The sequence below is a fragment of the Rhipicephalus sanguineus genome, chromosome 6, assembly GCF_013339695.2.
Source record: "Rhipicephalus sanguineus isolate Rsan-2018 chromosome 6, BIME_Rsan_1.4, whole genome shotgun sequence".
Lineage (NCBI taxonomy): Eukaryota > Metazoa > Arthropoda > Arachnida > Ixodida > Ixodidae > Rhipicephalus > Rhipicephalus sanguineus.
Genome location: NC_051181.1, coordinates 161,979,074 through 161,993,729, shown reverse-complemented (window position 1 = coordinate 161,993,729; position 14,656 = coordinate 161,979,074). Strand labels below are relative to the sequence as shown.

The following is a 14,656-nucleotide window of genomic DNA, read 5'->3' as shown; positions in this document are numbered from 1 at the left end:
CCGTGTTATTGGCCCGCACTGTACGGCGCGCGCACGGGCGCACGTATGGGTTTCTCTATGGGAGCTTCGGAAGACTTTGCCGCCATTCGCACCGGCGAGCGCACCAGGGTAGCGCGCTTCTTTCGATCAATAGCCGCTCTAAGTCTGCAGCCGTCTTGTGTTCCCGTTTGGCACGCCGAGTTCCTGTTTTCCTTAACGACTAAGCTGGCGCTCACGCCATTGCGTCGTGTGCGTTCGGTGGAGAAGTGGAGACGCGCTTGTTAACTGCTCTCCCCGGCTTTCCAGACTCTGCGGTGAGCGGCCATTTGCTGGCGCTGGGCGAACATCTCCCTCCTCATGCGCACTGTCTCATCGCCTCAGGTTATTGCACTTTTCCTTGCAGTGGGAACAATTATTGCGTCAATATATTGATGGCCTGCGCTTGATTTCACCAAAGGCAGATGAATAAAACCGTAATTATTAACAGCGCGGAAAGGATATACCTTACGTCTTTGAGTAAACAGCTTCACAATCGGATTATTTCTGCTTTATGAAATGCGTAAACATTCCTGTACCGACAAAACGAGAAAGCTGTGTGTCCGTCCCACCCTATGTCCCGTAGTTGCTCTAAAGAAATAAATCCATAAATCAAAATTAATCTCCTTGGTAGTGCAGGGTTTCGAACCTATGGTCACGTGTGTGCCTACGGAGCTCCTGTGTGGTATCGCACGAGATTCCACCGGCTAGCGCGGGTAATTTCACGGTACCGACGGCACTGCGCCGAGCAGCTGCTGCGTCGTGGCACCTCGCGTCACACTGCGAGTGCTGGGTGCGCGTGCTGTGATAGCCTCGACAGCGTAGTGCACACTGCTATGGCTTTTCGAGGCGCACTATGGCGTCTCCTCGCAAGGTGCTGACCGCTGCTGAATCAACGCAGCGCACGGCTATTTGCGAGGCTACGACCGGGTAACGTCGGGCTTGACAGACCGCTGTGCAGAGAGCAGCACAAGCAACACCTCGCCACGCCAGACAGACAGTACGGTTCAGGTAAACGACGCTAAAAACGCCTCGTTAAGGATTTTGCTATAGGCTTCGACAATACTCGTATAATAATAATAATAATATCTGGGGTTTAACGTCCCAAAACCACTATATGATTATGAGAGACGCCGTAGTGGAGGGCTCTGGAAATTTCGACCACCTGGGGTTCTTAACGTGCACCTAAATCTAAGTACACGGACCTCAAACATTTTCGCCTCCATCGAAAATGCAGCCGCCGCGGCCGGGATTCGATCCCGCGACCTTCGGGTCAGCAGTCGAGCGCCATAACCACTAGACCACCGTGGCGGGGCGACAATACTCGTCGTGCACCTTACACAGTGACTGCGCTGCGCGTTTTGAGCAGGCCTGGTCATTAAAAGATAATATACCAGTTGCTCACTTAGAGAATTTGTTCTTTCCATATTCACCGATATGGCGGATCATACACACCAAGTACTATCGTTCGATTAATATGAAGGGTCAATCTGCAAGCAGCTCTTAACCAGTCTTCCTTTTTGCAATCAGATGATGTACTTCACGCTTATGTGGTGTGGCCGCGATTAAAAATAACATTTTTAAAATGTACTTTCTTAACCCTCTTCGGAGCTACTGCTTTCACATTCCGACAGGCCAATTGTCGCAACGCTGGACGCCCTGCATTGACAGATGTGTTTAAGCTCAACACACTTTCGCAGTATTTAAAACTCGTAGAAACCTGCGGGCAAGTGTTTGCTTCTCCTGGTGTACAGTCGCAATCGTACGTTTGGAGACCACGCGAGCCCGTGGCAGTGTGCATGCGCGTGCCGTGTCGGTGCCTGCTGCTGTCGAGAGTCTCGCAGTGTCTATTCTATCTCGCTGGCCTGCTTGCTGGCTTGCAATTACATCTTCCCCTGAAATTCTGTTTCGCTTTCGTGGATATGCAAACCTGTATTTGCCGAGCAGTGAAGGCAACTCAGCACAGCCAATTGCACGCATATGATACACCGTGGATGATTGCTCAAGGAAGCGACATAGCCATAGAATTATTAGTCGGTAAGAAAGACTTGAGTGTATGACTTGCATTGTTTGCTTTCCATTCATGCAACGTCATTCGGTATCCGCATTACGTCTTCAAGGAACGTTGCACTCAGAGTACAGAAAAAGAGAGAAAATTAATCGATGTTCGCACAGTGTCATACAAAACTGCAAAGCGGCATCACCGCTTATGCTGTGCATCCTACGCGCGCCCGCCAGCTCGGCCGTCGGGACGACTGTGGATAAAAACCACGCGTGTCCCATGTGCCGTGGACGACACGGGCCAATGAACGATGCAGATAACCGGACCGATCAATCTTTCTCGCCAACTTGCGTCAGCGCATGACCGCGAAGGTCCCCAGGGGCGGATCCTGGACGCCGGGCAGTAATCGAAGCTCGCCTCTGCGACACGCGCGCAGCTCACGGCAATCTTCGCCTCGGCCTTCGGTAGCATCCTTTGAAGCATCCGTGATAACGAGCACACGACACCTGCCTATATGGCGAGTTTAGAGGCATCTGCGTTGGATCGCGTAGCTCTGCGATTTATCAGGCTCCTCGTATTCTCATTCTTTTTTAAAGGTGGCCTGTAGGGCAAGCGTATAAGTGACAACACTTCACTCGTTAGCTAAATAATTTAGCAGTGGCTTAGCTCAACAAGCAAAATCAATGCAGCGGCGCGCCTGGAATAGTAGTCCAAAATGGCAGCGGTCAGCAATGGCGTGTTGTACGGCCGCACTCAGTCAAACTACGTAATTTGGCTTGCATTTCTGAAGTTTGTTTGCTTGCTTGTCATTCTTAAGTTCCTTATCATTTTTAAGGTACCTTATAAGTACGTTATTTCCGCCGTGTTATTTGGTCCTGATGTACAATATATTGGACATCAGGACCAAGTCAAATCCTGATGTCCAAAATATTGGACCTTGCACCACATACAAACCCCAACTTTTACTAAGCTAAGCTTTAACACTTTCTGCCTACGTGGTCTATTCGAACTATACTGAACTTTCTGAAAAAAAATCGGGCATTAACTTTAACCCGGGACTCAGGAGGATAAGTAGCGTGAGCTAAGGTTCAGCTGATTATTCTTAGCTTTTCTGGTTGTCTAGGATTAGCTTGATTATCATGCTTACTTCTGCTTCAATGACACACGCATGGTATACGCATTATGTGATACTTGTATATGTATTTTTTGCTCAACGTCAGGTTGCTTCTCTATTGCCACAAAGACGGCTCCGTGGTTAGCGTAGTAACACGCTGCCGTCTCTATGGCCCCAACGCCCGGCGCAGCGTCAGACTTGGCTACTGCTCAACGGAGGCGCACCGATGGGCACGCGCCGGCGCCAGTGCGTCTGCCGCGGCTATGACGTCAATCCTTTGGAATGCGCAGACCCGCGAGGTTCACGCGGCGGCTTCGGCGCGCCAGCTGTGCGCCGTGTGACGTCACTGTTCCTCGCGCTTGCGCAGCACGGCTCTCCAGAAGCCACGCGAAACTGCTCAACCTCGGCTAGTGTAGCTAACGCTACAAAAGCGCATGTCGTGTGCACTTCTTTCGTCCTTCAAATTTCTGTGAGCGCTACACAGCCATAAGTACGGATCCATACCAACTAGCTCAATTTTCTATTGTAAGCTAAAAGACATTGGATGCTCTCTTGATAAATGTGTTATGCGGAACTGAGTAGAATGTCAGTCAATCAGGCGCAATGGTGCGTGTTTATAGGGCAGCAAAGAAACACAATTCTAAACTATCACATTTCCTTTGAACGCAAGCTGTCACCATGACTGATTTTACCACGGTACTGAACTTTATGCATATCGCGTCGTCGTCATAACCACACGTCATTACCTGCCATCATTAAGCCGCGCGTCCAGCGTGGCTAGAGTAAAGACACGATCATGGAATCGTGTTCCACATGGGTGACGGTACATCGAAAACGAAACATTCGATGGTTAACGCCTTCTAGGCCAGTAAGATTTGCTTTTCTGATATGATGTTTTTTTTGACGTAATATTCAAGTGCATTACAATATAAATAACGAGCAATCAGCCACTACTGATCGCAACTTTATTCGCGATAGGCCAGTGAGAATTTACGTCAGCTCAGGCACAATAAAGATTGCCGGGGTCACTAACCTTGCGCGACGTGAAGGCGAAAGCATGTGTGGCCTTTTAGAGACGGCAATATAAGTCACGCGAACGCCGCAAAGCTAGTGAACGCACAGCTCTCGCCAGTGGCCACGGTTTAGAGGAACACAACTTTTAATTTTTTTAGTCGCGCGAACGCCGCAAACACGAAGTGAACGCACAGCCCGCGCATCTGTAGCCACGGTATTTCTTGGTTTGTGATTTGTCGCGTTTCGTGTTCACGCCGGATTTTTCGTTTGATGAGGCATATAAAGCTTTCGCCCTAATAAAAGCGAACATAGTCGCACTGCGGCCTCACCACTACACGAGATGCGCTTGATGCTGCATCCAGGTAGTTTAGTTTGACAGCGATGAGCTAAAGTTGGCAGCGAATGAGCGGCACAGAGACCGCGTAGAAGCAACCCGCACGGGTCCCGCAACGTCTCTGCATTTTCACCTTGACTTGGACAGTGACCGCATCTTAATCCTCATCACGATACCTGACCAGACGAGCTTTTTTCGAACTCTCGACTACAGACCGTGTACGTATTTAGTCATAATATTTAGTAGCTACTATGATGATGCCGCCATGACTGGCGAGAACACATCTCCAAACGTTTCTGTGACGCTACCCTCCTGTGCAGGTTATAGTTGGGTGTCTCATTTACGCGCGCGTACGCGTGCCGCATAGGAATGGACGACACCGCATTATGTGACCACTGTGGCAGTGCTGAAACAATTCAACATATTCTGTGCGACTGCCCATACTACTGTTCACAGAGACAGTCACTTTGCAACGCGCTCGATAAGTTGGACGACCACACTTTGTCGGAAGAAAGAATCCTGCGCCATCGATCGGACCAAACGTCACAGAAAAAGGCTGTGCAAGCGCTACTGCGCTTTCTGCGTTCAACCGGTCTCTCAGAACGGCTCTGACTGGAACGTCTTGCGTGTGTGTGCATGTGTGCGTGTTTTTTTTTTTCGTTTTCATTTTATCTCTCTCTCTCTCTCTGTCCTCTTTCTTACCCCTATTTCCCCACCCCTGTGCAGGGTAGCAAACCGGTCACTCGCGCCAGGTTAACCTCCCTGCGTTTCCTTTTCATCTATTTCTCTCTCTAAAACATCAACGACAGACTTGTAGCCCCCACGCCGTTGTTTATTTCATTAATGAGGAACGTGGTCCAAAAGTGTCACTCACAGCTAATTTAAAGGTGAGTGCAATGTGGCGCGTTTCCTTTCTCGTCATTTGTTCATAACTTCACGTCTTTTCTACAGTTGGCATTGTTTAATAGTTGCAGACGTATAGGAACGTAATCTACATTAAATTTTGCGATCGCAATACATAGTAGGAAGTTTCAATAGTCATATTTCCATAATTACCTGCCCATATTGCGTGAATGAACAACGCACAGAGTCTGCAAATGATATAAACGTGTGAATACCCGAGCAGAACAAAACAAGGAGAAGCGACCTGTGTGCACATACGTTATATTTCACGTGAAAGTTCAATAAAACTCTGCTGTGCGTAAACGCGCGACTGTAAGAGCTGTGAACCAACTAACCCGGCGGCAAGCATTGTAGATATCGGTTATTCCTAAGAGCCACGAGAGTTGCACAGTACAGAAAATTGAGCAACCGTAGCTTCTCCCCCGCCGGGCACCTATCGCGAAAAGTAATACATACGTGCGTAAGGCAAAACACCAATCTCTGCTACGGCGGTCTAAAATAACCAGGCGGACGTCAAGCGGGACGCTCAAGAATTTGGGGATTTGTTTTTGCCTCAAGCTATACGCTATAGCTTTCCCCTTAAAGCGTTTTCCAAAATCTCAAAGCTGCCGCAACGCGAGTCGTTCCGCCGAACTCACGTTCGGCATCCAAGATTGCCGATACTTTTCCCTCGTGATGTTACTGTTTGTTTTCCTTGTTTACTGCCGGATGTAAACACAATCGGAGAAGAGCTCGTACCAGAAAAGCGGCTGGCGTGCGCACGCTGGTGCATTTCGTTTTCTGATTCGATTTGAGGCGATAGGGGGCAGGTCACATGTCGGTGGATTGGGGAGACCAGACTACTATTTTTGGCAGGTCGTCGATATTAGATCTGGCCACATGTTTTGAAGAAATTGAGCACTGAATATGCGAGAACGAAACAACCACGCTGTAGTGCCAGCAAAACATATACGCAATGAACACGATGACCTCGCGTGGTTAAGCGTACTTATCTAAAGCGGCAGCGGCGGCGCATTGTGCGTGGTATAGTAATGTCCTTACCGCACTAGTACGCGATTCTGATCGAGCCCCAGCTATGGGCTGTGGTTTCCGTACATGTGCGCGCAGGTGTACATGCTCGGCCATGGCTGATTAGCGACTCCAATAATAAGCGTTGATAAGACAGCGCAGAGCTCTCCAAATATCATATGGCATAACTAACGCGCATACAGCTCGTCTACCTCGGCGTTAAGCTGGTATAGAGCTGGTGTCGAGGCTGGCTTCGGTGCCTAGAATACCACTATTTGACAAGTTAGGGCCTCTCTTTGTTACGTTAACAATAGATGTCAAAATACAGCAGGGTATAGTAGGGTGCTTTATCAGGGACGGTAATACCGTGCCGTTTACGCTACGGTGTTACAGTTCCGTGTTAAATGTACCACCATCTGAAAACGTTTAGCTGCGCAAGTCGCTCAGTGCGTACGGTAACACAATGAGATGGCTATTGGGGCTAATGCAGGTCTTGCAGACAGAAATAGCGACGTGCCAACCATTACGGTACAGTATTTCCGTACTTACCCTACGCTGAACCGCTACTGCAAGACGCCCTAAAGAAATGTTGCAGATTATTTTCTTTTTTGAAGGAGACATTGCTTACCGCTAGATTAGACAAAAGATCACAAGCAAGCTTTTTACGTATACAGTCCTTTAGGGAAGGGTGACAGAGTGAGCTGACTTCCGTTTTGTCACTCACTCACTCACTCACTCACTCACTCACTCACTCACTCACTCACTCACTCACTCACTCACTCACTCACTCACTCACTCACTCACTCACTCACTCACTCACTCACTCACTCACTCACTCACTCACTCACTCGCTCGCTCGCTCGCTCGCTCGCTCACTCACTCACTCACTCACTCACTCACTCACTCACTCACTCACTCACTCACTCACTCACTCACTCACTCACTCACTCACTCACTCACTCAGTCACTCACTCACTCACTCACAAAATAAACAAACAAAGAGACAAACAAACAAACAAACAAACAAACAAACAAACAAACAAACAAAAGATGGCTGATCCCTCCGTCATAGGAATCGGAATAACACAAAAGTAAAGCGTGCCCTTACAGAAGTAACTGAATGTTTACTGCACATTGATATAAGAGAGTTTGTACAATGTATATTGATGTCTGGCAGCTATAGCACCCGTTAACGTGGATGCACCCACTTTGATGATTGGTGGTGCATCTCCATCCCGACTACTAACGTCCATGTTAAATGATTAAACAAACCCTTGTGGTAGTTGTAGTAGTTAACGGTGAAAGCGTAATCAGAGAAAGAGGAGTGATAGCCAGAAGAGCGTCGCATATTGGACGCAGAACTTGGTCGCCATCCCGCGGCATGTTAAAATGTGATTGAACACCACGGCCGGACTAGAGGGAAGCGCAAAGCGCGTCGTGCTGCCCCGGTATCCCTGCCGCGATTTTTCTCGGAGCGAGCGCATGAGCGGGGAACGCAGCCGCGCGTCGCAGAGCTATTTTTGGTTTGAATTAGCGTGATGCTATGAGCGAGGCCGACGCTTTTACGACGCTTGCGCTAAGATCGCCACCTCTCGGTGTGTTAAGGCCTTGACAAAATTGAACTTCTAGTGAAAACACGCCGAATGGGACGGGCGTGTAACGCGTTGCAGGTGGTAATCGTGGAGGCCACGGTAATGAAGAATTGCTTTACTTTACCGCTCTTAGAGGGCAACACCACCCCGCCGACCAGGAGAGTGGTAGATATAAAAGACGCGTTTGTAAAGCCTCTGCAGTCTGTGACCGTGGCGCAGATAAAGAAAAAAAAAGTGACCGTGGCGCAGTGGATAGCGTGCCCGGCATCTGTTGTTGCGGACCGAGCGGTCATGGGTTCGATGCCCGTGGATGGAACATTTTTTTCTTTGCCATCTGATCGTGTAAACTTTTTCGACGTCATTTCCGTGACGGAAATACGTCACTGAAATCTTGGTGGACCCCGGCATAAAACACTTTCGTGTTAATAAAAAATAAATACGTAGTAATAAGCAATGGCGAAAGGAACACAATGACATTCACTCTTCTGCAGAAGCATTTTACTCTAGTGCAGGGAATGCCAGTGTTTTTACGTGCAAAGGGAATGAGTACCGATACGAGCGCCGACGTTGGTAGACGGACATGCGCGTACACGATCGTACGGATATTTTTGTTTCACTCTTCAACAATCAATTGCATACCCTGACGAGCTGCGTAAAGTACGACGGAGTGACAGAAGCTGACGTTGTCCCGTAATTCCTTTTGTAAGGTACACTATGCTGCAATGGCTGCACTCACCGTCTTGTAGAACATGCAGGACATACGGTCCTCGTCCTCCCCTTGTGGACAGTCGATGAATCCATCACACAGGACGTGGTCATCGATGCACCGATACCGCCCCATCCGGTCCGGCGAAGGGCACGCGAACCGTTCCATGCCGTCCTCCGCGCTGGGACACTCTGCAACACAGAACACACGCCGTCACGTTTGGTGAATGTCACCATGAGAGGAATCTTTGCCGAGTCATAGTACGCCCAGTCTATTACACGTCCCACAACAGGCTGACAAATTTCCAGCGCAATGGTGAGGTATCAAATTTGTATTTAATATTTTCAGTGTCTCAGTTGAACCGTACAACTGTGTGAGTATTCACGGAATGAACTCGCACTCCCGGGAAGGATTTTCTAGGGTGTCACAAGCCAACCTCGAAGGCATTGAACTGCCAAAAAAAGAAAGTGACTATAAGAGCTAGAAGCCCTAATGGCAGCCATGGATCGTTTTGCTATTTTCATGTGTGTATCAGCGGTTGCCACTACTGCTTGTTTCGCGAGTCACAGTTTCACCGCAAGGGCGAAGCAATTAATGCGATAGCAACAAGTTGTAGTGTTACACGAAGTGAGGCTGGCGGCTAACTGTTTTGTATCCGATCTCGAGTAACTACAAAATGCTGGTGTAAGAGAATGCGGCCGCTCCAGGGAGAGATGCTCTCCGCATAGTCACTTCGCGTTGAGAGCGCAGCACGTAGAAGGGTATACGAGCCGCCCGCTGTGATGGCTTTCGAGATAGCGCGCGCGCCAGCGATCGCGACCGCACCCTTAGATTCTAAGTTCAAAGTGGCTGCTTGTGCGACAACCTTCCCCCGCCCCCCACCTCGTGTCTTTTCATGGTATTTAAAGACGGGTGGGGCGTTTCCTGTCTGCTTCGACGGCAGGCCTCCCGAGCGGGGTGATCTTATCGCATACACCCTCCGAGCGACGGAAATGGGCCGGCTCGTTTCATCTCTGCTTCGGCACCGTTCATCGCCCTCGCTCGTGCGCTTTTACCCGCGGTAGAACATACAATGTGCGAGGGGATCTTATCAATTTGGACTTCATACAGGAAGGACATAACGGCGACGGTGACGGCAGAAACACGTCGAGACTGTCCATATAATTGCTATCGCAAAAAAAAACAAAAAAAACTGTGGTCATACTTCAACGGTGACTCCCTTGCTGTGCAATGTGCGGATATATATGATGAGATAATGTTGTAGGTTGCCGGCGGATCTAGCCTTGCGAGATTTGCAGGCAACTGCCCCGCCTGGTTTCCTGTTTTCAGGTTATGATTAAATATTGTTCTTTTTCTTCCAGCGTGGTATAGCACGGTTTCAAAACAGACGACACACCTGTGGCTCCTCTTTTGCTGACGTCACACTGTACGTAGCAAGATGGCGAAACTGTCGGTAGGAGAATTTGAGAGGCAGCGCTTTAAAAGTTTAGCTCTATACTTTGCAAGGTGTCACTTTGTGAAAGATGCGTATTAGTAAGGCATGACATAAGCACGACAACTCCTCCATGCCCTGCTGGCCTGTGTTTTGCGCTCTCTTTCAGAAAAGTGACACACTGTACACAATGCCCAGCAGTGCGCTGGGTTCCTTATCTGTTGGAAGGAAAGTCACTTTGAATCGGCTTCGAAGGGCCAATAATGACGAGTGGCGCTTTCCTCGTGAGAAGGTAAGAAGAAACGACGCTGCACAATATTTAACGCTTTAAGGTATTGAACAGAAATCGAGAGCAGGTCTCAAGGCTTGAGGACAACTGTGTAGTTGAACGAGATCGAACAGCAAAAATGATGGGAACAAGTGCAGACGAGAGGCGGCGCTCACACAAAAGAGAAAACTGCTGTTGCTTACGGTTCTGTGCGATTGCCTTCTCTTCAGAAGCTTTTACTTTTAGCATTACATATACTTTACTTAGAAGATGAAGAGAACATTTTTAATGGTCCTCTAGAGGTTCGGATTTGTTCGGTATGCGGCGGTAAGGATAATACGTGTGCTAACCGTAAAACTCTACTTTGCCGAAGATAGAGACCAAGAAAGCGGGCACCTGGCGGCTGCATGCCCCCACGTTGAATGGCCCGTGTAATTCTAAGCAAGCCTGTATACCTGGCGGCTCCATTAACAAGTGCCTGCATTGTCGGGCTGCCGTAAAGAACGCCGCCGGAGAGAGAGGGAAACAAAGAATAGCACGTAATCTTGTTGCCCGTGCTAAAGGAAAAGTGTCAGAAAAATAAAGAAGAGGGAACGACTCCATGAATAACGACGCGAGGTGTTACGATGCTTGGTGCACAGCTGCGCTCATTTGCTGCTCCGCGGTGGCGGCTCGGTCGGCAGAGTTTTATTTTGCCGGACCAAGGATCCTCGTATCATTCCGCGTTCTCTCCTATTTCTTGTTTTTTTTTCTTCGCCCTCTTCGCTGCGCTCCTTTTCATTCTCACGGCGCCTGCACTCATGAATAATTCTCTGGGTGTCGAAAATCAGCTCGCTCGGGGAAGCGTACAAGAAACAAGCATAACGCCCAGCTTCAGAGCAGTAGCGAAAGAGGATAGAAGAGAGCGGCTATAAAAGGGAGACAGGAAGCGCGGCGCCGAAAAAAGAATATATATATATATATATATATATATATATATATATATATATATATATATATATATATATATACATATATATATATATATATATATATATATATATATATATATATATATATATACACACACACATATATATATATATATATATATATATATATATATTTTTGCAAATTTGCCAAGTTGGTATTAACAAAGATTGCTGAATTAATTTTTAGTTAGTAACTCTACCTAAAAATTTTCAGTACAATGTTTGCCGCACTTGTTCTGAAACGTAGGATTATTTCATCTATGCTAAAATAACTGCTCGGTTTAATTTTTTGGAGCTGTTCACTAGTGTGCGCGAAATTAAAAAGTATACTTGGTGCAAGTTAGCTGAAACACTTTGTTAGTTACCCAGTTTGGCGGATCGCAGAAAATATCCTGACGTGCTGCGTACGGCTTAGCTGGTGTTTGTGGGACCGTGCATAAGCGTCCTGTGTATGCTGTTTATTTTGTTAAAGTTTTTCTTTTACCGCCAAGGTCCGAGATTTCATGTTCAGTTCCCTAATACGATTTCTTTTGTTCGTCAGATTTCACCTTCCTTCCTCATTCTTACATATTCCCCATATTCTCAAACGAGCCTCGTCTTGAAGTTCGTCCTTCACTCGACCATGTTGATCAATGCATCACCGCCCGCCTAAAGATGATGTCGCGATTACCAGCATTGCCGTCGATTATCGCTCATACGCAGTCACCATTTCTGTCTAGCGGCGGCGCTGCCGTCGTATTTTTCGAGTCAAGGTGTAACGTTGAGTGGCGAGACTTTCTAGAATACGCAAATGCCGAAGGACTCTCGAAGCGAGCAAAATGTCTCAGGTCACTCGATCATTGCGAATTTTGCAGCGATGATAATGCAAGGACTTCTCTCTAATGCTGAAATGCAGTATCGTTTTAGAAGCTACGCCGCGCAAGTAAGCTAATCTGAAGCCTTGTTCGCACAGCCGCAGAATCGAAGAATAGACTCGCCTCATATGCGCCGCTTTCCAAATGCACTTCATATTTAATTTGCACTCGAAGCGACAGACAAGTACTATGTTATGCATGGCAAGCCAGACAAAGCTTTTAAAAAGGTTGAATTCAAAACAAAAATTTATGCATGCATATTTTACGCGAATTGAGTATATGCCCGCTTTGCTTCGTATGGAGCAAAATAAAGCAGCATGCTTTATCTTTTGCGCTTCCTCATCCGGAAGATGTTTACGCTTTTATTACGTGACATTCATGTTTGTTAAAATCGCTTCTGTTGTTCACAATCGGCATACTGTTTGCATTCGAGAACAAAATATTACTAATGTTATTGCAATATTTACGCTAAGGAATAAAGAAAGTATCTCGCAGTCTGTTTCACGTGGCGTTTAACTTAATTTTGTCCACAAACAATTTGGCCTTTCGAGCTTTCAATTCGAGACGGAACACAAGGTTCTACAGCTGGTTTTTCACGGCAAAAAAAGGCGGGCACTAAACTTGTTTAGGAGATCAAGACCTCTCTTTCTCAATGGATTTATCTTCGTTCAGCCTTTTTGCCTTGTTTTATGAAGCGTCGAGTAGGCTGTGTATGTGTGCGTATGTGTGTGAATAACGCTCTGACATAAACTGAGAGGTATGGTGGAAAGCTCGTCCGCACAAAATGGTAGCGCCGGCTAGATCGTTGCAGACCGAGAGGTCACGGGTTCGACTCTGTCAACGGAACTTTTTTCTGTAGTTTATTTTTTCTTTGCCATTTTTTGGCGTTCATTTTGCTGACGTATTTCCGTGACGGAAAGAGAGTCATATTGTGAAGCCCATTTCTGACGATGTATTCTGAAAGTCGCTCCACGATGTCGCTCCGGACAGAACATTGTGCGTTCACGATAGTCTGTGTTTCTACGTAGCCTCCCATTGGTGTCTGTGTTACGCAATATTTCTTTTCCAAAGCATTCTAAACCAACTAGTCCTGCAACAGGTTCTATAAAGTGGACAAAGCAGCAGGTCTAAGGTAGACCCTTCAGTAGACCGCTATAAAGGTTAAAAGGACTGACCGGTGAGCTAGTTGGTAGTGCGTAACTCGGAACAGTCGCGCAAAAAATCACACAGACGATGACAGAGCAAGATGGGACACAGCGCTAAACTAACAACTCAGTGTTTATTGCAGGTGATCGCATATATAGGCACATGACACGCCGCGTGAAAAGAAAAAGAAGGGGGCGAGGGGGGGCGAAGGAACACACACGGCAATCAACCAACATATCACACAAGCGGCTGACGCGACAAAAATAGCATTTTCTTTTCTGATAGACGGATTGAAGGGCTACTTACCGCGTCTCTATGTTTTATCTCTGCCGGTTGCAAGTCACTATTCAACCGCGCGCATTCACTAGCTAGAAATTCGAACCAACTAACGCGGGAAATTATTGAAGCGGCAGAGATAAAACATAGAGACGCGGTAAGTTGCCATTCAATCCGTCTATCAGAAAAGGAAACGCTATTTTTGTCGCGTCAGCCGCTTCTGTCATATGCTTGGTTGATTGCCGTGTGTATTCCTTCGCGCCCTTCGCCCCCTTCTTTTTCTTTTCGCGCGGTGTCGTGTGCATATATATGCGCTCACCTGCAATAAGCAATGAGTTGTTAGTTTAGCGCTGTGTCCCGTCTTGCTCTGTCGTCGTCTGTGTGATTTTTTGCTCCGAGTTACGCTATAAAGGCTTGCGTATTAAGACAATAACCGGGAGCGGCATGCGATTTCGTGTTAGACGCCTAAGTCGACTGTTTGCACAGTGTGTGCGCCCAGCTACAGAATGCGAACGTCTGCACGCGATCCTTCAATTCGACCTGTTTCTCGTTACAAATTAGTTCTGTACGCCCTTGGGTACATTCGCAGAAATAAGCCTAATGCGAATCTCTCACGAGCACCAAACTATTTCTGTGCCCGCTTGCATGCTAGCCTATTCCTGTCTATGTTAGCGTTTGCGCTCCCGACCATTAGTATTGTTGTCTGCAATTTGCTTAAGGTACGAAAGTGTATGTCTAACGAATATGCATCTCAGAATGACTGCACTCAGGCATTCACATAATGGGGCATTTGCCGATAAGCTGCTACACAACTCTGTCTGTTCTGCAATAATCCTGTGAGTTGGCTAGTTCTTTGTTCTTTTGTTGGTTTTCGCATATCAAAATAATCCTGGTTGTGTTTATGGTTCTTCATTGACGTATTATTTTCGTTGTACCACTTTGTTCGCTCGCGCATCCTTGTAGTGGATGTTGTAGCCTATGTTTGTCATAGATCATGCCGACTAGGCATTGATTGTTTAGG

The 14,656-nt window shown here is 47.3% G+C and overlaps 1 long non-coding RNA gene across 1 annotated transcript in view; it reads right to left on the bottom strand.

The window, feature by feature from the left end:
• The window catches only part of LOC119396943 (uncharacterized), a 169,140-nt gene that overhangs the window by 35,751 nt on the left and 118,733 nt on the right, over positions 1–14,656 (bottom strand). Inside the window, exon 2 of the long non-coding RNA XR_007416657.1 lies at positions 8,719–8,879. This is a non-coding gene — a long non-coding RNA (uncharacterized LOC119396943). The remainder of the gene's footprint in view (positions 1–8,718; positions 8,880–14,656) is intronic.